The 26,499-nt window shown below is 37.4% G+C and overlaps 1 protein-coding gene across 2 annotated transcripts in view; it reads left to right on the top strand.

Annotated features, from left to right (window-relative positions):
- Positions 1-17,467: 17,467 nt before the first annotated feature.
- The window catches only part of CDH7 (cadherin 7), a 133,327-nt gene continuing 124,295 nt past the window's right edge, over positions 17,468-26,499 (top strand). Inside the window, exon 1 of one of the 2 annotated variants that reach the window (XM_050767170.1) lies at positions 17,468-17,695. The gene's annotated coding sequence lies outside the window, so the exon portion shown is untranslated. Of the gene's footprint in view, positions 17,696-18,140; positions 18,499-26,499 lie in introns of those variants that run through there. The other variant, XM_050767171.1, reaches the window with a different exon arrangement.

Raw genomic sequence — 26,499 nt, 5'->3', positions numbered from 1 at the left:
GAGGATGACAATCGTTCATAAGGTCTTTCACTAAATGCTAATATTTTATTTTTCTTATTGTTTTTGCTGTTGTTTGACAAAAGCATTTCATGTGCTCTTCACGCAGACTCTAAGGCTGTTTCGATGTGACAGCCTAATTCTAATATGCTATAAAAATAAGTGACTATAATTGTTGGGCTTTTAAACAAGACATTATTCTCCATCTCTCAATCTCAAAACCATTGGGAAATGTTTCTGCTAAGGATTCTGGCACTGCTCTGGGTGTAGGGTAGTGGAGAAAGAAAGATTTCAAAATCAGACAGAGCCCCTATGTCACTTGATGGATTGAATTAGAGATCAAGTGAAGTAATGAGCAAAGACAATAGCTCCCAGATAAGATAAGGCTTGGAGAAAAGAAAAAGCAAAAAACAAGGAAACAAACCAAAAAATCTTAGCAATGTATCTAGATAAATAAAGTGTTGATCAGAGAAGGTGGGTAGTAAAAAATGGAAACATACTAGTAAATTATAAGCTATTTGAGTAGACATACATGAGCCTATTTTAGCTTGATGCCTTCACACTTTTAAATCACGTAGTTAACAGTCCTCATTGTGATTTCATGCTCACCATGTAATAGCCCGATTACTGTGTGGCTTCCCATGTGATACACCTGCAGGTGGAGTGTCTGGTTGCCTCTCCAATTAGATTGCTCATTATAAATTGAAAAACTGCTATGCATCATTCTTTTTGAGTGGGATTACTTCTGATATGTTGATAAATCAGTTTTCTAAGCCTCCTAGATTTAGAGCCAATCTTTGAACCATGATGAATTTGAAGCGGTTGCCCTATGAAGCTCCTTGGAGATGGATAGAATGTCTTCTCTTAAGACTTCCAACATCTCATTGATTGCAGCTTTATAAATTGCATTGCAGTAATTGCCCCTACTGACAGAGTGAACATCAGCATGCAATAAAATACAAGGTAGCATGTTTGACGCAGTACTGTCATAGAGCCAGGGTGCAAATATAATTCAGAGTTCAATCTCAGCTTACATTAGAGTGAAATGGAGCACTCACCAAATTTGAAAACAGGAATTTTAAACAAGGACTTTCCTAAAGAAACCAAGGTATATAATCATCCTACTTATAACTCAGGCTGTTGGACCAACCTTGACATTGAACTGGAAACATTTATGATCATTCTTTTGTGAATCTTATGAACCAGTAATGCCTCAAGCTATAGCTTCTCTTCTGACAGCTAAGTGTGGACCCCTCTCGGAGCTGCATGGTAACTCCCTGGGGGTCACTCTCATGGGATGCCATAGCACACGCTTCTCTTCTAGATGAAATCCAGGCCTGATGGTCCCAGCTTGGTTAGTCTGTATTTGCTGTGCCTTATCTGAGAAAACCTTTTTATTTTTCATTTTTCATTTTCAGTATTGTTTGGATTTTCTTTCATTCATCCAATTTTTTAATGATAGTCTTATTTAAAAAAAAAGTTGTTTAAGCTCTTCCAAAATTTTTACATATTTCTGCCCTTGTGCAGTGAAGACCCCTACTGGTGGCCCATGAGCTTCTGAAAGGAGCAGAAATAAGTTGGGCACATTGGCTCACACCTGTAATCCTAGCACTTTCGGAGCCCGAGGCAGATGAATCACCAGGTAAGGAGATGGAGACCAGGCTGGCTAACCCGGTGAAACCCTGTCTCTACTAAAGAAAAAAAAAAAATTAGCCGGGCATGGTGACAGACCCTTGTAATCCCAGCTACTCGGGAGGCTGAAGCAGGAGAATTGCTTGAACCCTGGAGGCGGAGGCTGCAGTGAGCCGAGATCGCACCACTGTACTCCAGTCTGGGCAACAGAGTGAGACTCCGTCTCAAAAAAAAAAAAAAAAAAAAAAAGGAATATTCGAATTTTGAGTCTCACCAAGGCTTACACACAGGGCTCCAATCCAGGGGAAAATAGATATTTTATATAATGATAGATAGACAGATAGATAGATAGATAGATAGATAGATAGATAGATAGATAGATAGATCGATCATTAGGGTTGTTGCTTTCTACAGATTTATTTCTTTACTGGATTTCTCTTTCTCTCCTGATTATTCTGTGTGGCAGTTTATCACTGAGAAGAGTCCTACTAAAGTCTCCATGGTATACAAAGTGAGATGTCTGGGTGCAGATTTTATTTACTGAAAAAGATTCCTCTGAGCACATTTTACAAAAGGAGACAGCTGCTATAAATCATGAGAAATTAAATAGTATATTTCAGACTTCTTAAAATTAAAACATACCGGTTAGTGAATAAATATAGAAAAACAATTCTAAACTCAACAGCAAATTCCTATTGCTTAAAATCAGCTCCTTGTTTTAGACTGCTTTCAGTTACAATATCAATGGTTGCATAAAATATATTAAGATCTAATCCAAAGAAAGAAATTCCAGCATAAGTGATTACAACAATGCAAGTCATAGAGATCCTGGCCAAGAAGTAAGTTGCATACACATCACCTTGACTTGTAATATAGATACTACAACTTCTCTAACATAAAAGGCTTTCCAATCTTACTGACTTAGAAAAAAAACTCAATCCTAGACAGTGGAGTAATGAGATTTGGGGTACCTCTGTTTAGAAGTATCAACTAAGAGGGATAAGAATTTTAAAAAGAAAATACTAAAAACAAATTGAGGAGGAAACAAAAACTTGTGTTACTATGGTTTAATTACTATTTGCCATATGACGCTGTTACATATAATGTGCTCATAGAAATTAGACAAAAACATAATACATTCAGAAATAGGGCAGGAAGAAATAGTTAATTTTCAAATGAATGTCTAGATGAGTAGAAAATGTATGTATGTGGAATTCATTCTCAGTGAAGCGATAGAAATTGTATTACAGTTCTCATAGCATGAAAATCTAGCAATACATCCTCCTAAACACTTTTATTCAAACATCTTCAGGCTGATGATAAGGTATTAGCCACTTTTAAGAAAATTATTATAAGGGAGAACAATTTTGTGTATGAAGATATAAATTTCAAAGTGTAAGAGCAAAATTTCAGGATACTAATCTTAAATCTCTAGCATTTACTGAGTGCTCACAAAATAGTAGGGACCCTTCTGAATTCTATGTACATGATTTCTCATCTACTAGTTTAAATGAACCAAAAAGTTAGACATTATTATCATTTCCATTTTATAGATTAGAAAATAGAGGCTACATGACTTACACAAAATCATACTGCCAGTAGGTAGTACAGTCAGAATTCTAACTCAAGAAATCCGTCTCCAGAGTCCTCACATTTTGGAATGAAACCAAATATATAACACTAGGAGAACAGCTACCTAATTATGGTTTATCAGCCTTCAAGTACATCATTAAATAATACTAATGAGTACTGGATGATACATAAAAAGCTTTCGATATTTAAATGTATTTTATGTATTTAATACATTTTTAAACATTACATTTAACAAATGAACAATTGCCCTTATAGTTTGCCTGTAGTTGTTTAGAGATTCTGAATTCCTATGATGGTGAAAACAAACATGTGAATGTGAAAATTGTTGATGCATTACAGTAGGCAAACTCTGATAATGGAGACAACCCAAAGGCAGTGAACTAAAAAGATAGGCTATTTGTCTCTCAGGTGATTGTTCCAGGGAAGATAAGCAGGTCGCCAGCAACAAAATCATCCAGTGACCTAAGTTGACAATGGCTCTGTCATGTTTACTATGCAGTATCCACTGCTGCTCTGTGCATGGTCCTTTCAGACAAGAAAGGCCTGGGAAGGGGGACGAACAGAAGAGGCAGATATTTCTCTTTAGTGCACACACTACATCACTCACATTCCTTTAAGAAAAATTTGGGCTCGTAACCATGCCCAGCTCCAGAAAGGCTGGAAAATGTACTTTATTCAAATGCCCACAAAGAAGAGAGAGACCAATATTGACGGACAGCTGCCAGTCCTGGCCACATAAGCATAGTGGGTATTTTTCCTCTTTACCTTTATTATGATTATTTATTTTATAAAGACAGATGAAATTCCAGTAATAATTGAAAACTATTTCTAAATAATCTTCTATTTTTCTTTTAGAAGTTTAATGAAAATGCAAAAGTATTTAAGAATTGAAGGGTTGGTCATAAGGGTTGTGTGACTTCAATTGGTATACACAATCGTTTTGTGAGCAAAAATTGGAGTTATCATTCTGGAACAGACAGAGGGTCGATCTCGTCCGGTGGCCAATGCCAGATGTTTCACTAAGAGAAATAAACCTCCCATAATACACTTAATTTCACAATACTATACCATAGGGGGGAATATCTTCCTGACCCATCTGGTGAGCAGCTTCTGCCCTGAAGCATGAAGATTGATAGCTGGTGTAATTCTATCCTAGCTAGTGTACTGTAACTGCAGATGCTACTCTTCCTCATGTGAGTGTCTAATTATTTTCAGGATCATTTTCTCGTATTCATATCCTGTTGCCTAGAGTTACACAGGTGAAAAATTATTGTTCATACTTGAATGTTTTTCTGAAAAAAACACATTTGAGTGTTTAATATATTGTTCTATCTTGTTTTACTAGCTACAGGTCAACTGTTTTTAGAAAAACTGTTCTACTTGTATTTCATATTCCCCTCAGTAGTTTGAAAGGTGCATTATTTAAAAAAAAAAACTATGTTTATCAAAGTATATAATTGGCTCCATTTCACTTATGTCAAATGTCTTTGTTTATTTTTCCTGAAAATTTATTGTCATGAAATAAATTCCTTGCTGTTAATTTCACTGTAAATTTCATTGTGTTATCACACACACTCTGGACCCTAATGGATGAATACACTGAAATTATATTTGATATGGAGCTATTAGCACCCATATCAGCAGGATAACTAACTTCCAAAACAGATACCATTCCTTGTCTTCATTATTAATAATGTGTATATCTTGAAGAGATAATTCTATTTGTATCTAATGTACTTCAAATGAATCTGTGGCTAAATTCCAAAATCCATGTGAATTCTTGACTTTAGGAACAGGATTTCTTGGCATAGAATCATTTTAAGATATATTAGGAAACAAGCGAGTTGAAAAATATTTAAATTGCCAATCATGAAAAGAGCTACGCATAGGAACAAATTACAGAGGCCACATGGAAGAAAGATTTCAATTTTAAATACTATGTAGAATTTAGATCATCCTTTCAGAAACAGTGGAGTCAATCTCTATTTAAATGACCATAGAATTCACTTAAAGGTCAGCTTTCACTCAGTAAAGCAAAGGCCAACGGGCTTTTCATTGCCAGAATAATTCCCCCTTTATAATTTAGGAGGTGAATAACTTGATCCAAAAATATGCTATGTGCTTAATGACAGCTAAAAAAAATACAGTAGCTTTCACATATTTGCATTTCTTTATTTTTGCATTGTTATTACATTAATCTCATTTACATTAACATGTAAATATAATTCATTCATTGACTAAATGCATATGCTATATAAGAGCCTCTACTAAGCTCTACTAACATGGACAAAGAATGTTTTCTATCCTCAATATCTGGCAGTTCTAGTGGGGATACAAAGAAAAGATATTCTGAAGCAAAATTTTCACACATGAAAATCTCATCACCGCCTATGAATGGGAGATCTGGAATTACCCTGGTCTCAGGGAATAATTTTCCTGAACCTTAACATTGTAATAAATGCTAGGAACTGGAATATGTAGGATTGATGCTAATGATTAAATGATTATAATTCCATCAAATAAAAAGAAGCTCATCTAATTTTAGATAATGTTTACCTGATGTTCTTATGTCAATTAATGGATTAGGCACATTTTATTTCAAAAGTAAACATAACAAATTTGAAGCATGCACATTTAAAATTTCTTTGTCTAACGATTTCTAACCTAAGATGATAATGTCACTAAAATCCATTTATGTTGCTTTTTACCTAACTCATTTGTTACCCTTTGGACACTTTCTTTTACTACTTCATTTTGGTATAAATCTAGCTTTTAGTTTGAAACTGCTCATCTAATTCTATGCTTAAATTGGAAGACAAACTAACAAATGCTGCCTGATCATCACTTTGCTTAAAATCACCTCTTATTTAATGAAAGGTTTCTCCTTTATGTTTTCAGCCACCTTTTCTGTATGTACCAGGTGCACCTAAAATGTTTATGATGTATCTAAGTGCCAAAGAGAATTCCTCAGATGTTAGGAAGAGGAAAACTTACAGGGCATTTGGTAATTAAGTGTAACTTAATAAACACCCAAGTACTGTTTTTCCTTACTGTCATTCATGTAACTGTCTTGTAGTTTTCTTATGACATTATGGCCTACTTTTCAATATGACCATGTCTTAATATCAAGTGTATCAAATCTAATCCTATGGTTTATTGTGGGCAACCCCAGTTGGTCTGCGCTGAGCTTTTTCCTCCCTTCTCAGTGAATGGAAGTTATACTTAGGCCCGGCTGGTGGCTTGAATCACCTCAATTTGTTCTGTCAATCAGAGGCAGCGGCTTCATGGGAAAGGCGTGAGGACCACTGAACATCACATTAGGACTGACCTCAAGCTGAATGTAAAAGGCTCCAACCTTTCTGCCAGGCCAGCAGAGCATGTGCAAACAGATTTGCTGAAGTGCAAAATGGTCCAATGATTTAGAGCAAGACTTGTTCTCTTTTCTTTCTCTCCCTCTCTCTCTCTCTCTCTCTCTCTCTCTCTCTTCTTTCTTTAAAAATGAAACAAGATAGCAGACAGGCTGGTATAATCTTAGCAACATCTGTTGCCTTTCACAAGGGTCTTGGTTGAGCACAATAACTTTTCAAAAAGGGACTCACGTCCTGTTGAAAAGGGTAAAATAAAAGATCTCAACTGAAGGGAGTATGGCCATGTTGCCTCAGACCCACTTGAATCTTTTGTGGTTTCTGTCAGAACGAGTATAAAGAAAGTTTATTTTCCTCTACTTCCTGATGAAACTGCCAGAAAAAAAAAAAAATATATATATATATATATTTTTTTTATATATATATATATATTTTTTTTTTTCCCCCAATTAGTGCTTAAAGCCCTTAAAGAAATATAGAAAACTTACATTTCAAACTCTTCGTTTTCATTCCCAGTGATATCTGAACTTTAAGCTCGGTTAATCAGAAATGTGAAGAAATTTATGCTGTACGTTTTATCATGTCTGTTACTTTTGGCCTTTCTTATTAAGTTAGTTTTATACTTTTTCCTACAGCTTGGGAGCAATAGGAAGGTTCTTTTTTGTGAAAATGAATATTTCACACTGATTATTTTTCCCTTCAATGTGACCTGTTCATTTTACCCTGCTTATCTAATGATGGGTTACAGTAAACATTAACTTGGGATAATTTATAGAGAAAAAGTTACCTGCTTTTATTTGCAAGATGAGCAATTTTGTTCATTCCAACCATCACATACTTTCACATCAATGAGGATGCAGATGCAGCTGATGTGTATATATATCACCTGCTGGCTTCTGTTTTGTAAAACAAAAATAGAGTTATATATGTATATATATCATACATATATATTCTAGGTATTTCTATTGTTTTGTATTTGTTTCATATGCTTCTCATTTCCTTTTATATATAAAAATATATATATATATTTACACATATATATAGAGAGATATATATACACACACACACATATATATATATAGAGAGAGAGACAGAGAAAGAGAGAGACAGAGAAAGAGAGAGACGGGGGGTCTCACTCTGTCACCCAGGCTGGAGCGCAGTAGCACTCACTACACCTCACTACAACCTCCACCTCCTGGACTCAAGCAGTTCTCGCACCTCAGCCTCCAGAGTAGCTGTGACTACAGATGTGAACCACCATGCCAGGCTAATTTTCTTATTCTTTGTAGAGATAAGGTTCCTCTATGTTGCCCAGGTGGGTCTTGAACTCCTGGGCTCAAGGGATCCACCTACTTCTGCCTCCCAAAGTACTGGGATGATATTTTTGGTATTATTGGTATTTTTATTAATAATATATGTTTTTGGAGTTATTATTTTATTAATTATATATGTTTTTGGAGTTATTCACATAATTTTGAAAATATATTTAAAGACAACATCTAAAGATGTAGTTTATGCTTATCAAGATAATAATAGATTCGTATATGCTTTTAATACTGATGAGCCTTGTCCTATTATAATAAGGACATAGAGATTAGATGAAAATATCTAAATTTATACGTCTCTTAAAAAATATGTAATGGATCTTTTGATGCTCAAGTTATTTTACCAATATAGTTTATTAATACATGATGTTTTAAAGTATTATTTAAAATGCCCTTTAAACTTACAAAAGTGAGTGTATTTTATTTCATAATTAAAATGTTAATGCCTGAAAAAGTTAAATTTTTTTGTTTAAATGCATTATTATGCTTTCAGTGCTATTTAAATATGTGCCATTAAAAATTTGTGCTTCTTATGACTCTTTTCAGTAATTATCAATTTTTAAAAAATTTTTATACGAAAAGTAAAAATAGCAAAACAAGGTCAGTATAAGAAGTAGAAATGGAGAAATACAAGATCATGTACTATAAATGTGGAAAATATTCTGGGAATAAGCAAAATAGTTGCATTTTTTAAAGAAAAGAATTTTTACAAACTGGGTGGCATTCATTAACATCTAGACCATCTTACTACTAGGAGAGAGGATATTAGAATTACTTAAGAGAGTTTCATAACTAGTCTTTACTGAATGGGATGATTCATATTTTGCTTTTCTTGCTTCTACTAAAGTTATCTAAATGCTTTCAAAGTTTTCCAGGCTTTGCCAAGAAAACAACAGATTTGCCAAGCCTGGAAACCTTTGAAAGCATTCCATTTTACTTAAAATGGAAAAAATAAAATTGGTCAAAAGTAATTTTCAAACTCATAAACAGTAAGGTAGACATGACCTAGTGGACGGTACTCAAGGTTTCCAGGTATGTAATAATGCAAATGGGCTAGTACTGAGGTTTCCATTCACATCAAATACACACTGCACACAACTGTCATACACAAGGATGATAAGATCTAATTACGTCTAATGGTTAAATGACAAAAATAAAAACCACTTTAGGCTTTGACGTCTGCCTGCTTGTATATCTTACCTTTGATATTATACTAGTAATTCTAGACTCACATGCCTACAGAAGCCCGACGGCTAAATTAAGGGGTAAGTTGACTATGGTGAACTGGAGTATACATGGCCCATTTCAAAGAAATAGACAATCCTGAAGTTCAATCATAGATGATATTATCAAAATGAAAAACCAGATATGGTCAGATTTTCACTGAGTTTAACAGAAGTAAAAAATAGAGTGTTGCGTGCATCATCTTTCAATGACAAACCCTACAAGACACTTAAAACTCTTAAAAAAAAAAAAAAGCACTGTGTGGGCCAAAGTTTATCTGCAGGTTGGGTGAAATCAGAACTGTTAGCTGCCACATCTTGATTAAATCAAACTATAACACCTAAATATTATTTGCCTTACATTTTTTTGAATTCATTCAAACATGGGACTCACGCTAGACAAATTTCAAGGTCAATTGATGAACAGTCTTTTGGGGATTAAGAAAGACATCTTGGCCGGGCGCGGTGGCTCACGCCTGTAATCCCAGCACTTTGGGAGGCCAAGGCAGGTATATCATGAGGTCAGGAGTTCAAGACCAGCCTAGTCAAGATGGTGAAACTCCATCTCTACTAAAAATACAAAAATTAGCCAGGCGTGGTGGTGGGTGCCTGTAATCCCAGCTACTCGGGAGGCTGAGGCAGAGAACTGCTTGAACCCAGGAGGCAGAGGTTGCAGTGAGCCGAGATCACGCCACTGCATGATGGGAGATACAGCAAGACTCCGTCTCAAAATAAAAATATGAATTATGATTTATATTAGTATTTAAATGAAATTTCAAGGTGTGATTGAGAGCCACATCTACAGAATTATTTATAAAAACATTTATAATTTTTAAATAAATTATTTATTAAAATACTTAGTTTTTAATAAATAATTTATAAAAAATTTATAAAATTATTTATAAACATACATTCAATTTTTACAATTGTAAATTCACTATAGTACAAGCTATAACAAATAATTCAAAACAAGAAAGGCTACAACCAAGCTCTTATTTCATTGCTTAGAAAAGCTAGGGAATGTGAACAAAAGTTCTATTTGGTATTTGAAATACAAAATATCAAATAATAATGGTCTGAATATCTAGGATCTTTAGGAATCTTGCTTTGAATATTGCTGTGTGGATCAACCAGGCTTCATTACTGGGTTTAGATTCTTATATCCATACATGAAGTTTGCCATGAGGTCATAGATCAATTCCTTTAATTCCTTTACTTTTGTAAACTTCACTTTTGTCACTGATAAAATAAAAAGAAATATGCGTGTCTTCAAAGATGTCTTATATAGGCCATTTCATGCATATGGTATGGAGCTCAATTATCTTCGGTGACTACCTCTGGTAATTCAGTTGCTTAACGAGGCTCATTAACCCTTTTAGACCATTATTTGTACTCATAACTATATTTGGAAGTAAATTGTTACATTACGTACTGTAAGTATAACATTTTTCTGCCAGTGTTAAATGTTAAATAAAAAGCCCTAAATAAATAAATGTGGCATAATGATTGTTCATTTCCATCAAAACTTATTCTCACATAAATACACAAATAGGCTAGAAAATACTGCGTTTATTTCATTTCTTAGATCTATTTGTTTATGTTGGTTCTAATATACAACATCGCTCTGAATGAATTAGTGTTTTATTTAATCTTTTATAGGCTGGAGCCCTCCCTCAATTCTGAATTTAGAGTAATCATGTTGCTAGATAAGGATAGAGTGAAGGAGATGCTTGCTACAACCCTTTTTAATCATTCAGACCTAAAAGTGGAAAGTGGAGACACTTGCAGTTCACAAAGATAATGACTGCCTCAGAATTCACCTTTGTGCACAAAGTAGTTCAAGTTCATAAAAGGATTACTGCTCTTCACCACAAGTATCTTCTAGGGTGGCAGTATTTCAATATTTTATTAAACATCCTTCTCTTCCTAAAAGTTCACCTTTGAATAAACTGGCTTATTTTATCTAATCTTTCTTTCTCAGGTATGTAGTTTTCTTCTTATATTTTTTCCCCTTCTGAATTTTCCTTTTGAATATGAGTTTAGCCTCAAAGTCACATACACCAGGGAGTTGTACTCGGCTCAATGCATCAGCTGGAAGTAGGGTCATTTCTACATGCACATTTTATGTGTGTTAGGAGAGCACTAAATAAAATTGAGTGGCACCAGCTATAAAACCTGCAGAACCCAGGGCAAACCAGCTCTCTGGATCTACATGTGGGGAGCAATCAGGTTAGTTCTTCTGAGAAAAAAGCAGTGGGCATGGAGTGGAGGGGGGAAACAGTACTCCAAGTACAAACACAGGTGAACCGAGTGAGTGCACGTTTAGGAAGCTCTCTTTCTGTTTAGGTGAGTAGAGAATTATATATACCTCATTTTAGCTTTAAAAAATTACATTAATTCCTCATGCTTCTGGAAGATTAAAGTTCTCTGAACATTCTTTCAATTTTCTGCTGTCCCTTCCTGTCTGTATCCAACTCATGTTTCAAGCCTCAAATGAAATGTCACATTGGTTAATGGTTTTAGTACTCTGCAATAGCAAGTGCTATCTTCCTCCTTCAAATTCCATACCCTACTGCTTGCTATTTGCTTACTGAGTTTAGCCTAATCTTTCACTTTTATGTATTTTAGTTACATTCGTGCCTGTACCTGCTTGGGGTCTTGGTCTTACTTTCCTTGGTAGATCTCTCAAGTTTTGGCATAGAACCTGCTACACAGCACATACTTAAGACATATTTGTTAAATGAATTGAGATGTTGCAAAAAATCTACTTTTTAAAAAAGATTCTATGGCTTACGGCAAAGTGAAAGAGAAACGCTTAGCAGAAATTTGCATTATTTTTTTTCTCTCTCTCGAGGTTTTAGAAGGCTTTTACGGAACAACTATAATTCAAGAGACAGTGTTGCCTTAGCTGTATTATTTCTGACCATTTTGATTTGAGCTGCTTTTTTTCTTTTCTTTTTTTTTTTTTTTTTTTTGAGATGGAGTCTCACTCTGTTGCCCAGGCTGGAGTGCAATGGCACGATCTCCGCTCACTGCAAGCTCCGCCTCCCGGGTTCACGCCATTCTCCTGCCTCAGTTTTCCCAGCTGAGCTGCTTTTTAAAAATAATTTTTGTCCCAACTATTCTGAATCCAGAGATACAACCACACATCAGTGGTATCATATGCTATTTTAATAAGTAAGTGTTCTCCTGCTTTCACATTTGACACCATATTGAAATCACACGTTTATCTGTTTGAGTTTGTTCTTCAGAAAGAAAATATTGAAATCTGACATGTAGTGGAAAAATTAAACTCCTACCTTAAGATGTTAACCAATGACCCAACCATCACAGATTTTCCCACGCCTGAAAAGAAGCCCTAAGTATCTGTAGGAGAATGGAATAATAATAGGAACAACTTCGTTTGGTGAGTACGGGGCTAAAATGGACTTCTACCCTTGCTTTCCAACCCCACTAGGTGTCCTTTCATTCCATTTCTTTTCTGAAGGATTTTTCTAAGTGGTTCAGGGAAGGAATAAGTTACCTACAAACTCCCAGCTGAAGCACTATCTCTGGTAGCACGGGCTGAAAGCTCCACAGAATTCTTCCATGAGGATTTGCACTTACCTTCTGCCAGATTACACAGTGAAATTCCTTAGATCCCATCAAACATCTTTGCCTTTTTTTTTTTTTTTAGATGGAGCCTCACTCTGTCACCCAGGCTGGAGTGCAATGGCATGGTCTCGGCTCACTGCAACCTCTGCCTCTCAGGTGCAAGGGATTCTCCTGCCTCAGCCTCCTGAGTAGCTGGGACTACAGGCACGTGCTACCACACCTGGCTAACATTTGTATTTTTAGTAGAGATGGGGTTTCACTATGCTGGCCAGGCTGGTCTCAAACTCCTGACCTTGTGATCTGCCCACCTCGGCCTCCCAAAGTGGCCTGAGCCACTGCACCCGGCCATCTTTGCATTTTCTAAATATTTCTGTGGTGCCTAAGCAGCTCCATTATTCTATGAATATTGTAGAGTTCTTTAACTGAGTGGTATATTCTCCAAGTAAGTATTCATTTTTGTGCAAAACTGAATTTTTTGGATAATGAAAGAGGAGACCTTGAGTGTATCCTAAGAAGCAAAATGGTTGTATTACCTCAGATTTTGGATTTTTCTAGTTTAGTTACTCTATGAAGTGGCATGGTCATGAGTGATGCTGTTTGGGGGTTCCCTCCGTGATGCCAATCTTAGGTACCAACATCTTTCTTCTTTTAGTGATTATTTATGCTCCATTAGTGATAACTCTAGTCAAAACATCTTTACATCTATTTATATTTTCTGACTATATCCAAGGAACTTTCATATAATACCAGGGCCACAACTAGAGTCCAGGCCAAGGTTTTTCTCAGCAACTGGATTTCTAAAACAACTTCCTAAACATTTCTTAGGGGCTAGGGTGTATCTTCTAATGCAAATGTGATCACCATTGTTCTTCATAACACTCCTCAATAGAGTCTCTTTGTCCTCACAGCACATTCCAAACATTTTTCCTTCATTCAAGGTTTTTCATCATATGGCTCCTTTGTTGTACTCCCATGCGTGACATTTTGTGCCCACCTCATCACGTGGTGTGTGGAGATGTATACACCTCTTTATTTTCACAGTAGATTGAGAAGTTCCTGAAGAACTAAATCTTATTCATCTTTGTGTTCCCATGCCCTAGTTGAAGAATCACATAGCAGGGGTTCAGTAAATATGCACTAAATGGCTACCTTGTGCTAGAAGTCCTTACTTTCTAGAAGAAGGAATCATATCTAATTAGATGAACTAAATTGAAGGACACAGATACCCTCAGAAAAAATGTTAAGCATTAAATACAGATTTTCATTATTATTCTCAGTTAAAGTAGGAGAAACATTCACAAGAAACCATAAGTGGCCCCACGTTTTGCGACCTTTTGAGGCCTTATGGGGAGAGCCTCCTACCTTCTGCCACATCTCTGTTTTCCTACCTGAGGTTCTCCAGAATGTTTAGAACTACTTAGTTCTCAAGGATTACATCTCTTCTCTTCTTAGCTACCAGATACCAGGCCTATGTCTTTGGCTTTAGAGTAAGATCATAATGTTATGAATATGAATAAAATCTGATCAGTAATCTCATAAGAAAGTACTTGCTTGCATCGTATCTACTTTGTGTGATAAAGCATCTAAGAATATACTTTTCATACCAACAGAAACCATGACAGAATTCTCCTACATTTTACTGATTCCTCCTTCTCCAAAATATAGTTTCAGTGCAGGTAACTTTTCTCAATTTAATCAAGACAGTGAAAATAAATTAAAAAGAGGACTTTTTAAAGTAGGGTAGAAAAGGGGACATTTATTCAAATAATGCTATATACAACACTAAAGACATAAAGCCTTCAACTGAGGGAATTTGAAAATAGATACACACGTAAGGATAGAAATATTATAACATACATTTGAAATGTATAAGAAAACATGAAATTTTGTAAGTAAGACATTATGGCTTGCATTTGCAGTTCAAGGAATCTTAAACAACTGGCAGTGCCTTGGTTGGCAGTGCCTTGGGATTCATCTACTACAGTTTTTTGTTGTTGTTGTTTGTTTTTTGTGTGTGTGTTTCTCAGAAAACCGGGTCTTCTAATCAAACCGGAAATTGTGAGAAAAAGAAAGGAGAGGAGAAAGGACCTAATAGAACATGTGTTGACCCTAAATTTGACAACAGCTTAAGCCTGGTGAACTCTTATTTGCTGTTCTCGATGCTGGGCTTCCTCCTCAGAATAAAATAGAAACATCTTTCAGAGGCTGGAAGACCTAGAAAGATCTATTCCATGTCCATTACTACAACATAATCCATCGCCATTCTCCTCCCCGTCTGCAGTACACACATCCAACCCCTTCCTGCCACAGACATTCCCCTTGTTTATTCTGCCTAGATCATTCTTCCCTCAGAGCTGTACAACGCTGACTCATTGTCATCATTACGTCTCAGTCTATGTGCCATCTCCTCAGAAAGACCCATCCCCAGCCTCCTTAGATAAAAGGCGTCCCTTGGTTACTGTCTGTATTATTCCCAGTTCTTACCCTTGCTCTAGGTTGTGCCTTTCGGTCAAGAAGAATCTAGGCCTCCCTCTAAGACCAACAGCTGTTAATGTGGGAACCAGGGCTAGAATTTTGGTTAAGTGAAATTACTTCACCTGTTTTGGATTCTGTAGAGGTTATTGTTTGAGGAAATTTGTTAAAAAAGGAAGGCACGTAGAATGGTTTAAGAAGAAAGCATGCATTTGGAATCAATATTTATGTGTAGTTGTAAGAAGAGAAAAAATATGAAAACTTGAGGAAAAATACATTTTTCTTAAAGGGCCTCAATATATTTTCCTTTTCTATGCAATGTCCTTTGATCAAAACAAGCCAGTAGATGAAGACAGCGCAGTTTCTGATTCCCAATCACAACATGACCTCCTATAGATAAACAACCCAGGCAATCCATGAGCAGTTTAAAAATAGCTTGACATGGTCAGATTTGTGATAAATGCTAGATGGGATACAAACACTTCTTTATTCAAGAAATGCTTACTATGGGCCAACATGTGCTGTGTCTTGCTGATATTGAATATTAATTACTGCCCTCCTGAAGCTTTTAGTTCAGAACAGTTATAAGAAAAAGTCTCATCCCAGAAGTCAGTTCATAGGCAAAACAAGGCAAATATATATAACGTTACCAGAAAAATCTAAAGTTGATCTAAAGATTGTACTACATGAGCCAGAATAATTGAGCATTTTAACACAGAAAAGTATTTCAAAGAGCTCAAAGATGAAGCCAAGGTTTGATATCTGGGTACCAGGTGAACGATAGTGCCCCTGACAGAAAAGAACATACAGGGAAAATTCAAGCTAATATCTAAGAAAAGACACAGAGGTCTTTTCTAAGCATCTTGAATTTGGGTGATGGCTGACAGCTGAGTGGAAATGGACCATGAAATGGTCATCCAAGCAGCCCTGGATCTGGGGAGTTTTGGGGTTGTAGTTAGAACTTTTAAAATGCATAATGTTAAGTAAACAACATAGGATGGTATCTGGAACTTAATAGGAGTCCAAAATTGCTGTTAGAATTATTAGCATAGAATTTGGTTTTAAACATTGACTAAATTGAAAGGGCGAGCTGGGGGAGGCATGGTGCCAGTTAAATGACCAGGAGAGGCTGGACTGGGGACAGAAAAGTGTGCTTGACTGCACAAGAAATCAGAGATAATAGCACGGACAAGTACAAGCCCATGTAACTGGTATTCGAAGAATTACTGCTAAGGTTAAGTAAGAGTAAGTGCGTAACAGAAAGAGGACACTTTCCATTGGTAGAGTGAGAAAAATGAAACGAACGTAGTTGGAAATGATCTCTTCCCCCTCCTCACCCCTATGACAGAACACCCAGTCATCAGATTAAAACGAGCACCAGAGCAGGGGAAAACAAAGCGAGCTCAACTCCAGGGACTGCACCGTGCTCTAAAGAAAAGACCAGATCCCCTTCCTTCCTTTTTTCCTTCCTTCCACACCTTGCAAGGGTCCTCTGCCCCGCCCTGCGAGTAAATCATACACTTTGGAAGTTTTGCATTAGAGAGCCCAGCTGGAGAGAAAATTGTCTGCAAGAAAAAAAAAAAAAAAAAAAATAGAACTAGGGCAGTCCGAGGAGATTGAAAGGGCAAAACTATCAAGCAAGAAAACTGTAAGTTCTGATTAGTTTTATGACTTTGCCTTCCTGCCTCAGGAGCTCAATTGATCACGGCTTTCACGACAGGCTAAGGTGGGTGTTAGGGGGGCAGCTTGAAAATACCCTCAAAACTCTCCTCCAGCTCCGTGCTTTCAGATGCAAATGCCTCGCGGAGAGATGGATGGGCTGCAGCCCCTCCTACTTTCACCCCTCTTCTTTATTTTCCTGCGAAGGAATCCATCTGTACAGATCTGTCAGGCGGGAGGTGGAGGAGGGTGCGCGAGGGTGCGCGCGTGTGTGTGTGCGCGCGTGGCGGCCGAGCGGCTCCGTCTTCGCGTTCATTTCCAGTAGCCCCAACCGGGTCTCTGGGAGGCGCGCAAGTCTCAGTGGTTCCCCGGGCCGGCCTCCGACGGCACTGACAGCGGGCGCCCGCCGCCCACCACCGTCGCCCTCTTCTCCTCCCTCTTCGGCCCCGGCTCCAGCGCGCTCTCTGCTGCTCTCCCGCGCGCCCTCTCGCCCTCTCTCCGGCCGCGCGCTCCCGCTGGCTCCGGACCTTGCGTCTCAGCCGCCCGGGCGAGGCGGAGGGGCCCCTTTCAGCAAGCGGAGACAGCGGGCCCCGGGCGCCCGAGGCCGGGGCAGGGTCCCCGCGCGCCGCGGAGTGGGCTGTGATTGGAGGAGGAGCCCGTACCGGGCGGGACCGAGCGGGTGTCGAGCCGGTGCCTCCAGTCTGCCCCGCGCGGAGCTGCGCGCACTGGGTCCCCAAGAGCCCGCGGGAGCCCGGCAGCGGAGCGCACGTCCTTTCGGATGCACACGCCCGGGTCCCTGGCGTCTGACGCCGCGGGGAGGGCAGCGAGGCCCCAGGTGAGTGTGCCTGGCTGCGCGGGGCTGGGGAGGCGCCGCTGGGCAGATGTGCGCCCTTGCTGTGCGCCTTTGGAAGCAGGACTAATCAGTGAGCGGAGAGCGGGCGGGGATGTCCGTGCCGGAGTTTCCCTTGGCGTCCCTAAGTTACTGCGTGTTGCCGTGAGACGTGGCTCTGCAAGGCAAGACAGGCTTGTGGACGGAGCCGGGGGCGTTTGGCCCGGAAAGCGGGTGTTGACAGACACCAGGTGCGACACGAGGAGTAGTAGTTGAGGGTAAGAGCAAATCCCGGCACTCTCCAGGTGCAGCGGCAAACATGGGCAGGCTGGAGCACTCTCCTCAAAGAGGAACACAAGCAGGCTCCTCCCTCGACCTCGGACTGATGGGGGCACAACTCCGCGCCGGCTGTGCCGCCGGGTTCTGCAGAGGTCTGAGGCTGGAAGGGGGTATGCGCCGCTGTGGGCAGGAGTCCTTTGAACCATCCGCTCTAGACACCTTTTACCTTTCGTGAAGGTGGAGCTCACTTCGGGGTGCCTTGCTTTTTTCCTCTGTAATTAGTATTCTGCTGATCTGGTTCATCTGCATCCTGCGTCCCCTTCGCCTGGCAGTACCTTAAGTGTGCGCTGGGAAAAGGGCGCCCTGCTTCTCTGAAGGCATGGTGGACTTCTTCATGGGTGCGCATGGTACACTGCTAGTTGCTGGTATTCAACCTTCCAGTGTGGATTAATGAGAAAAGACCCGTTGTTCTGTACCACTTCACGTTTTAGATCGTTAACCCTACGGATTTCTTAAATGTCATAGTTCAGGTGAGTAAAGATTGGCAATGAGTTCACCCAGCACTGGGCAAATGGCAAGCTGTTGAGAAACCATCAAGGATTGGGTGTATCAAGGCTTTGGAGATCTGTAAACTGAACTAGGAATGTACTTATAACATCTTTTGCTTTGCAATAAATATTTTGCCTCTACTAGATCGTTTATTAAGTGAGACCTTTATGTAAGACTTGTCCTCGTAATTTCTGTAACTACCAGACAGGTGTTCAGATCATTTTTCATAGAGAAGTAGATAAACAGAACTTTATACCAAAAAAAAAAAAAAAAAAACACGAAAAATGTAAGTGACTTGTTAATATATGGCCCTTGCCAAGTGACAAATATGGTATGTATTTTTAAAAGCAGGTAACACCTCACACAAAATATGTGTATTTTAAGAGTTTAGGAGCAGTAGCAGTCTTTTGCTAAAGGAAAGTTTGCATAGACACAATATCTAAATAGTTTTAAGAGTGTCTTAATAAAGGCAAATTGTTAGGGGAGAAAAGAGCTAAGAAAAAAAAAATTACATTTGAAGCTTTCAGTAACTCACCAAGAATTACTTCTTTCCTAACGAACTAGTTAGAGTTTGATTTACCTAAGATATTTTCTTGTTACTATATGTCAAGGGGAAATGCATGAAGAATCCTTTTCTTTCTTTTTAAGGCTATTTGGAACAGTATGAATTAAAATGCAAAAGAATTGAGGCAGGTAGGAAGACTGGCAACTTTGTGAAAGTCTTGCTTCTGTGTTAGTGTTTAATATGGAGTGGGGCAGCAGAGCAATTAGGTAACATCCAACGTTAATAGTCTTATCTGGGAAAGCTAGCCGAGTCTGTCTGAGGAAAGAAAAATAGAGAAAACAATACTCAGTGGCACAGACCATCACCCTGCTAAAAGCTATTAAGGTTTGCAGCTTTAATAAAAGGGCATTGTGCATTTACAACGTGAGATATTATTGTAATTAAGGGCTGCAAGAGGTCATTAGAATTGTGTTAACAATCACTTGACAGACTCACAACTCTTCTTAAGTCTTCTTTTATTGATTTAATAGCACAGAGCTTTTTCCTTTCTTATAAAAGGATAATTGTAAAGCATCTATATTACTGCAATTTACCCTTGAATTGACTCTAGTGTTTAGTGTCCAATGAAGAAGAGAGGGTGGAGAGCACGCGGAGTTGGCCACTGTTCAGCCTTCCTTGGCCTAAAAATCAAATGACTGTCTCGCCTCGGGCACTGTTTCTTTACTGGTTTCCCTGTTATTCAGCATTTTGCTTTTTTGGTGGCAAAGCTGATATAAACTCCTCAGAGTGTGTACTGATATGAGGAAGTGAATACATTTTTGTGTTGAGCAAATACTTTTTTTTGTCAGATCTTTCGGAAATACTTTATAAAATACTAAACTCACAAATTGTTCTGTGCTGTGGATATTTATTGCTGAATGATTCCAATCTTCCTGGGTTTTATAAGGTTTTACATTTATTGCTTTGATAGCTTGTATCACATCACGGTTCTCTCTCTTTTACACACACACAAATGTCTTTAACTTGATTGGAAGGCTTCATAGCCTTAGCTTAAATTGGAAGTTTCAGGAACTTCTAAAATAACTAACATGCATTAGTTGATTGCAAAGGGATTGAGATGGAAGCTTTTTCTTCCTTGGATGAAGGAATCAGATGCTACTTGGTGGGGTGATAAAGGGGAGCTGAGGACAAGGAAAGAAGACATGTGATCAGAGTCTTGTGTGTGACCATCTCCCCAGCGTCTGACAAGCAGAGAGGATCTAGCTGTAACCAGCAATACACGAGTGCCTCCTCTGGGGATTTGCTGGTTCTGCAGAAAGATACCCCTGCAAGCACTTCCCCCTTGTTATTCTGCGAGTCTCACAGATAAAATTACCAGTGCAAGTGAATATGCAGACATCTGTCCATATCTTCATTTCAGATTATAGTATAGATTTTCATTCGGGTAGAATCTCTTTTCTGCTATTTTGCAAAGTGTTTATTGAAACCTGATGACTTTTGTTGAAGTCACATAAATCACACGTGGCACAAGGTAAATACAAGGGTAAATTAAACATTAAAGTTGATACAGCTAAGATTTCTTGTAAGAATAAATTATAAAAAAACTCTCTGGATATAATTTTACCGTTTTGTTATTACATAAATCATTCAGAAAGATTGTGCCTTGTTACTTTGTTTACTTTTTAATTTACAAAGGCTTCTTCTAGTTAATTATAAACTCGTTTCCCCTTTTTAAAAATTCCTTTCACCCATGGCAGAGGTTGTGCTTGGTTGAAATTGAGTCTGTAATCCACTTTGAGAAGTTTTCTTTCTATGTTTGATAACCAGATGCACACTACAGGCTATGTGATTCATTTCCAGGGCCCCTGCCTGCATATTTAGGCCAGTTAACAGTAGGAGGTTGTGGTCTGTAGTTGTAATGTTATCTGGCCCGGGGAGCTAATGGATTTGATCACAGTTTCTTTACGTGAGAAGTCACGTATCACAGAGAGTCCCCAGCCTCACTAATTAAAATGTAAAAAATTATACCTTTTAAGTAGAAAAGAGAGGGCTCTTTCATCAAAATTAAAATTATTGAATGTAATGTTAAACTTTAAATGGCATTCAGATGAAACAAATTAATGTTCATATATGACTGTACTGGAAACTGAAGATAGCAACATTAAGTTTAGGATGATTATAATGGGAATATCAGGAGCAAGCAGTCATCTCAAAATATAGGACTTATATCACCAACTGAAAGGGTACAATTGGAATGATACTTATTTTGCCAAACAAAATGGCCCCATATATAGATTTTTCTGTCCTAACATACTGTCCTGAGTTGGTACCCTATTTCTAAAATGTTCGCTAGGCTGTTGTTTAAATTTCAGTGGAAATAGTTAGCTACCTTGTGTCATAATGTAGTAGGAAGTTATTTTTGGATTCCAGAGTTGTTTAGAAGGGAAAAAGCAATTTTAAATTTGGATACAGCTCACACTTCATTTTTTTGTAAGATAGAAACATACAGCCCTAGACAATAGGTTCCTTCACCCTTTCTTCTTAGTCTGCATTCTCCGCCCTTCTGTATGATAATTATGGTTACCATTACCTCCTTAGAAAATTAAAACTTATGGTCATATAAAAATTTAAGTACAATCAAATCTACTTTGTTTGACTTTTAGGAAAGATGGTTTCAAAGATCACACATTGCAAAAGCACTCATTAGCAGAATGAGCAATTTTTAACAAATACTTGAAAACACTCATTACATCCAGTTATGCAATGGCTATTGGATCAGTACCTAGCTGTGTGACCTTGGGCATTTCACTGGGAATCTGTAGATTTCCATTGTATTCAAAGTAAAGAAAGGGCTACTTTGTTTTTTTTAACATCTATTGCAGTTCAAACATGTCATCAATCTGTGGTTCCACCACTTTGGGAATCTTCAAACTTAAGGAGCAGCAGAATTTGAGGATTTTAAAATGTTTTTCCTCTAACATGAACCCTAATGAAAACCAAACTATTACATTCTTCAGTATTGAAATAGTCTCCTCTTTATTTATGTCTTAGACACTGTCCTGAATAGTGTGGCTGGTAGTGTTGTGGTTCCAAATAAAGTGTGGCTTCAGCTCTGAAAACACTCTGTCCCGGACTATTTTCTCTCTAGTGTTGTATTCTGACATCTGCTCAGTCATGAATGAGAGGGAATTAGAACATATTTTCCCCCTTTGGCATTCCCAAAAATGTATTAAGCGGTTCTACATTAAAAATAGGCAAAAGCAACAACGGATAAGTACTACCCTTTACACAAAGCAGACTACTCTAACTTTGTGGACTGGGATAAATCACAGGGAGGACGTCAGTGGTAACAGGTGGAAGCTGTACTGGGGACATAAGCAAATGAAAGTCTTCAGAGAAGACAGTGGATGAATCAGGAAGCAATCTCTTCATTGAATTTAAATAAAACCATTGATTACCCAAGGAATTCCTAAAAAGAAACAGAGTTCTTCTCCCAGACTACACAAAACAAACAAACAAACAAACACACTAGTAAATAGAAGGTTGGTCTTAAAACACTGGTAATATCTTGCATAGTTCCCTTGCTGTGGAATGCTGTCATTTCCACGTTTAAACATGTGCATCTTTCACCTTACTTAGAGATTCATTAAAAACATGCTGCTGTCTAAATGTAGTTCATCCTTAAAGCAGTCTTGGAAATGATAGTTTACTCCCAATAGGTCAACAAGATTTTTTATATTTTGTTGCTATTATTCCGACTGTGATTTCTTGTACTATTATGTTTCAGAGGTCAGCCAACAAAATGTCTCAGGGAATATCAGTTAGATTCTGGAGGTGTTTGTCAGTCAACCATTATGGATTTTTTGATTCTTGTAGATTATTCTATTAAGTACACTGACAGTCCTCAAATGTCATTCCTACAGTTGTTTTTCTAGAAAATGCAAATAGTTGAATTTATTTTTGGACTGCCATGCTCCATCTAGTCATAAACTATACCAATTTTTAAAAGAGAGGCATAACTTCTTTAAATCAGCGTTACCAATTGACAGTAAGCTGTGTGTTAGTGTGGTATATATTAAGTATATTTCAAAACAGTTTCAGAAGACCTGAATCTGAGGCAGACTCCAGACAGCAGAGAGCATGAGCAGCTGCTCCTTGCCTCGAATTTAGAGAAACTGGTGGACTGTGGTCTTTAATTGTGATAAGTCATTGCTTAATTATATTGGACTGCAACAAACATTCCAGTTCAACTTTGAGTGCCACAAAACCAAAAAGAATCCTATATTTCCTTTAGTATAACTAATAGTTAGATATTATATTACATGTTATTTCTAGAAAGCATACAGCACTGTGCACTTTTTTAAAAAGCAGTCTAGAACATATGAATTAATTGGCAATTAGACATGTTTTTAAAACTACTCTTGTGGTGATATGTTAATGTGCAATGGCTGAATATGATGTATACTTGTTATGTTTTTAGCATGCTGACTTTAAATGGAACAGGTTCTGGAAGACTTGCAGTTTTGCTGATTAGTAATTGATATGCTAATGCATAACAGTTTTTTTTTTTTTTTTTTTTTTTGCATAGAAGGACCTTTAGTCATTGTTTATAAGTATGAAAACACCATTTGATTAAGAGCACAATAGTCACTTGACCTGTTAAAAGTGGTTTCCTAGAGATGTCAAGTGAAGTAGAAATTCCAAGAAAACTTTATAGTAATGAATTTGTTTTGGTAAAATAACATTAGCTGTTAAAGTTAAATGGATAATAAACAGTCTATTTGAAACTAATACACTGCCACTTAGTTTAACAAAAATAATTGGAACAAAATGGTAGCATGATCAAGCGATTTAATATCAAATGAATGTTGATTTTGTAAATACTGCCTAAGGGATTTTTACCTCTTCTTTTTTCTTTTTGCTTCAGTTTGTTCAAAATATATTTTTCAGTGTTTCATTTTATATTCTGATGATTAAGGTCTGTTATACTCATCACAGTACTACTTGTGATTTTCATGTATTTCAGTTTGTAAAACATGGGAAAATATTATAAATTGTTTTTTAAAATATAAGTTTTAGCCTTAAAATATCAGAGTAAATGAAATCATTTTAAATCTTCATCAGATTTTTTTTTCTTTTTCAGATTAATCATTTATCAAGTAGCGTACTACTCCCTCAGACATCTGTGATTTACCTCTGTGCCATTCTCTCCTCAGATATAACCTGTTCTTCTTGTTTTTCTCTTCAGAAATGTTCCATCTTGTTCCATATTATTACTGTCCAAAAGTTGATACAGATCTGTGGACATTCTTTCAACTGTATACCCATACATATTTTATATTCTTTCCTGCACTTTTAAAAAGGACTAGTGATAGTGACGAGGTCAACTCTCCAAACCACATGCATGGATGCAGAGTACTCATTTTTTTCTGATGTGAATCTTGTTTTTAACTCCTGTATATGAAACTCAGATGGGAAAGGAGGTAGAAGAAAGAGAGAAGATAAACCACATAGACTTCTAAAGAGGGATGCAATGTTTTTGCTTTAGGGCACAGATTTGTGAGACAATATAAAATCCATTGTGAAAAGTCAACAATTTGTTACTCTGTACTCAAGTTCATTTAAATATAATAAAAGTTATTGTGGTGGCTTTCTACATGTTGATATTTGTGAGAATATAAAAAGCCTTATAAAGAGGTTATATAATATATGACAAAATTCTCAAGTTTAAGTTTGGGTTACTTCTGGTTGACAACCACAAAGAACTATAGGCTTTTTAAAATAATGCTTCAGAGCCCTTATTTCTCTCATGATACCCAGCTCAGGACAGAATGAAATAAGTTGAACTGCTATACTCGCCTTTCTCTTGAAAATGAGATTTGATTGAAAAGGAAGGCAAACATTCGTGAAAGACTGATAAGGAAAGGTGACACCTGACCTGAGACCGTGCGACTCTTCCGCTGCTATAGAGGACATGTTCCTGGCAGAGTTGGTTACTGCCAAAAATACTGGGGAACACATTACAAAACATCATCACTTCAGATCACAATGGTTCACACACTATTTTCTGATTTTCGAAGTGCACTCCACAAAGGGTATGACAGGTACATTTATCTCAAAAAAGAAAATTTCATCCTCTAATAATATACACAATGCCAGTTAAATATCCTTGTGCACTCTGGTAGAATTTGGATCAGGGTAAAGACAATTTAGCTCAGGAGGTTGGCAAATACTTCAAATACTACAGAGAAATATAATGAAATTTTCTTGAAAGTGATTGTGACTTATAAACATGGTTGACTTACCAAGGAATTTGTATCTTGACTTGTTATATGGTTAACTTTTCATATTAAAAAAATGAGGTTGATCATAATGAAAATGAGCATTGCATAGTTTCCGAATGTCAATTATATGCCTACTTCAGTCTTAGATGCTACAGATACAACGATAGGGTGGGTCTCCTTCTTCATCAAGGTTTATGTTTGTACTAGCTGCTTTTAAAAACCCTTGATTAAAATGAGTTGCACAATTATCAAGCATCTTCCCTTCACAGACATTATTTCAATGACTTTAATGTCACCCATGCCATGTTCTGTAAATCCCTTCTTTTATATGTTCTAGCTAGTTTGATAAATCCCCAGTCTTGTTGAATGGAAGAGAAATAATCTTCAAGAGCAAGAAGAGTACATTAAACACCTCTTCTTAAAGTGAATGTTGCATTTTATAAGCAAGTCAAATGTTTCTTTTACATTCTGCCCATTATCTTTTTTTTTTTTTTTTTTTTTTTTTTTTTGAGACGGGATCTCTCTCTGTCACCCAGGCTGGAGTGCAGTGGCTCCCTGCAACCTCCACCTCGTGGGTTTAAGCGATTCTTGGACCTCAGCCCCTGAGTACCTGGGATTACAGGTGTGTGGAACCATGCCCGGCTAATATATATATATATATATATATATATATATATATATATTTTTTTTTTTTTTTTTTTTTTTTTTTTAATTTTTAGTAGAGACAGGGTTTTACCATGTTAGCCAGGATGATCTCAATCTCCTGACCTCATGATTTTCCCACCTCGGCCTCCCAAACTGCTGGGATTATAGGCATGAGCCACAGCGCCCAGCCCCCATTATCTTTTATTATTAACAACATGTATTTTATCACAGCTTTAAAAGAGCTAACAAAATCAGTTTTACATAATTGTCAAAAAGTAGAAAAGTAGGACCTGAAAAAATAATAGACTTTATAAGATAATTGAGTTCAGCTGCTTCATTTTGCAAATGTGGAAAATAAAATCCCAGAGCGATCCAAGGTCATACAGCAAGTGGTGGAGCTCGTAGGACAGTGAATCCTGTGATCTTATCCCTAGTCCAGACTGTGTGCTTTGTTCCTCATCAGTAAACACCTAGTGAACTAAAATAAATTTCTCCAGTTCTGATATTTGTGTTTGATTTCTAAAAATTACAGAAGGCGTGCCTTTAAG

Source organism: Macaca thibetana, chromosome 18, assembly GCF_024542745.1.
Source record: "Macaca thibetana thibetana isolate TM-01 chromosome 18, ASM2454274v1, whole genome shotgun sequence".
Taxonomy (NCBI): domain Eukaryota; kingdom Metazoa; phylum Chordata; class Mammalia; order Primates; family Cercopithecidae; genus Macaca; species Macaca thibetana.
The sequence above is the reverse complement of the archived record's forward strand: the minus strand, read 5'-3'. Positions and strand labels throughout refer to the sequence as shown.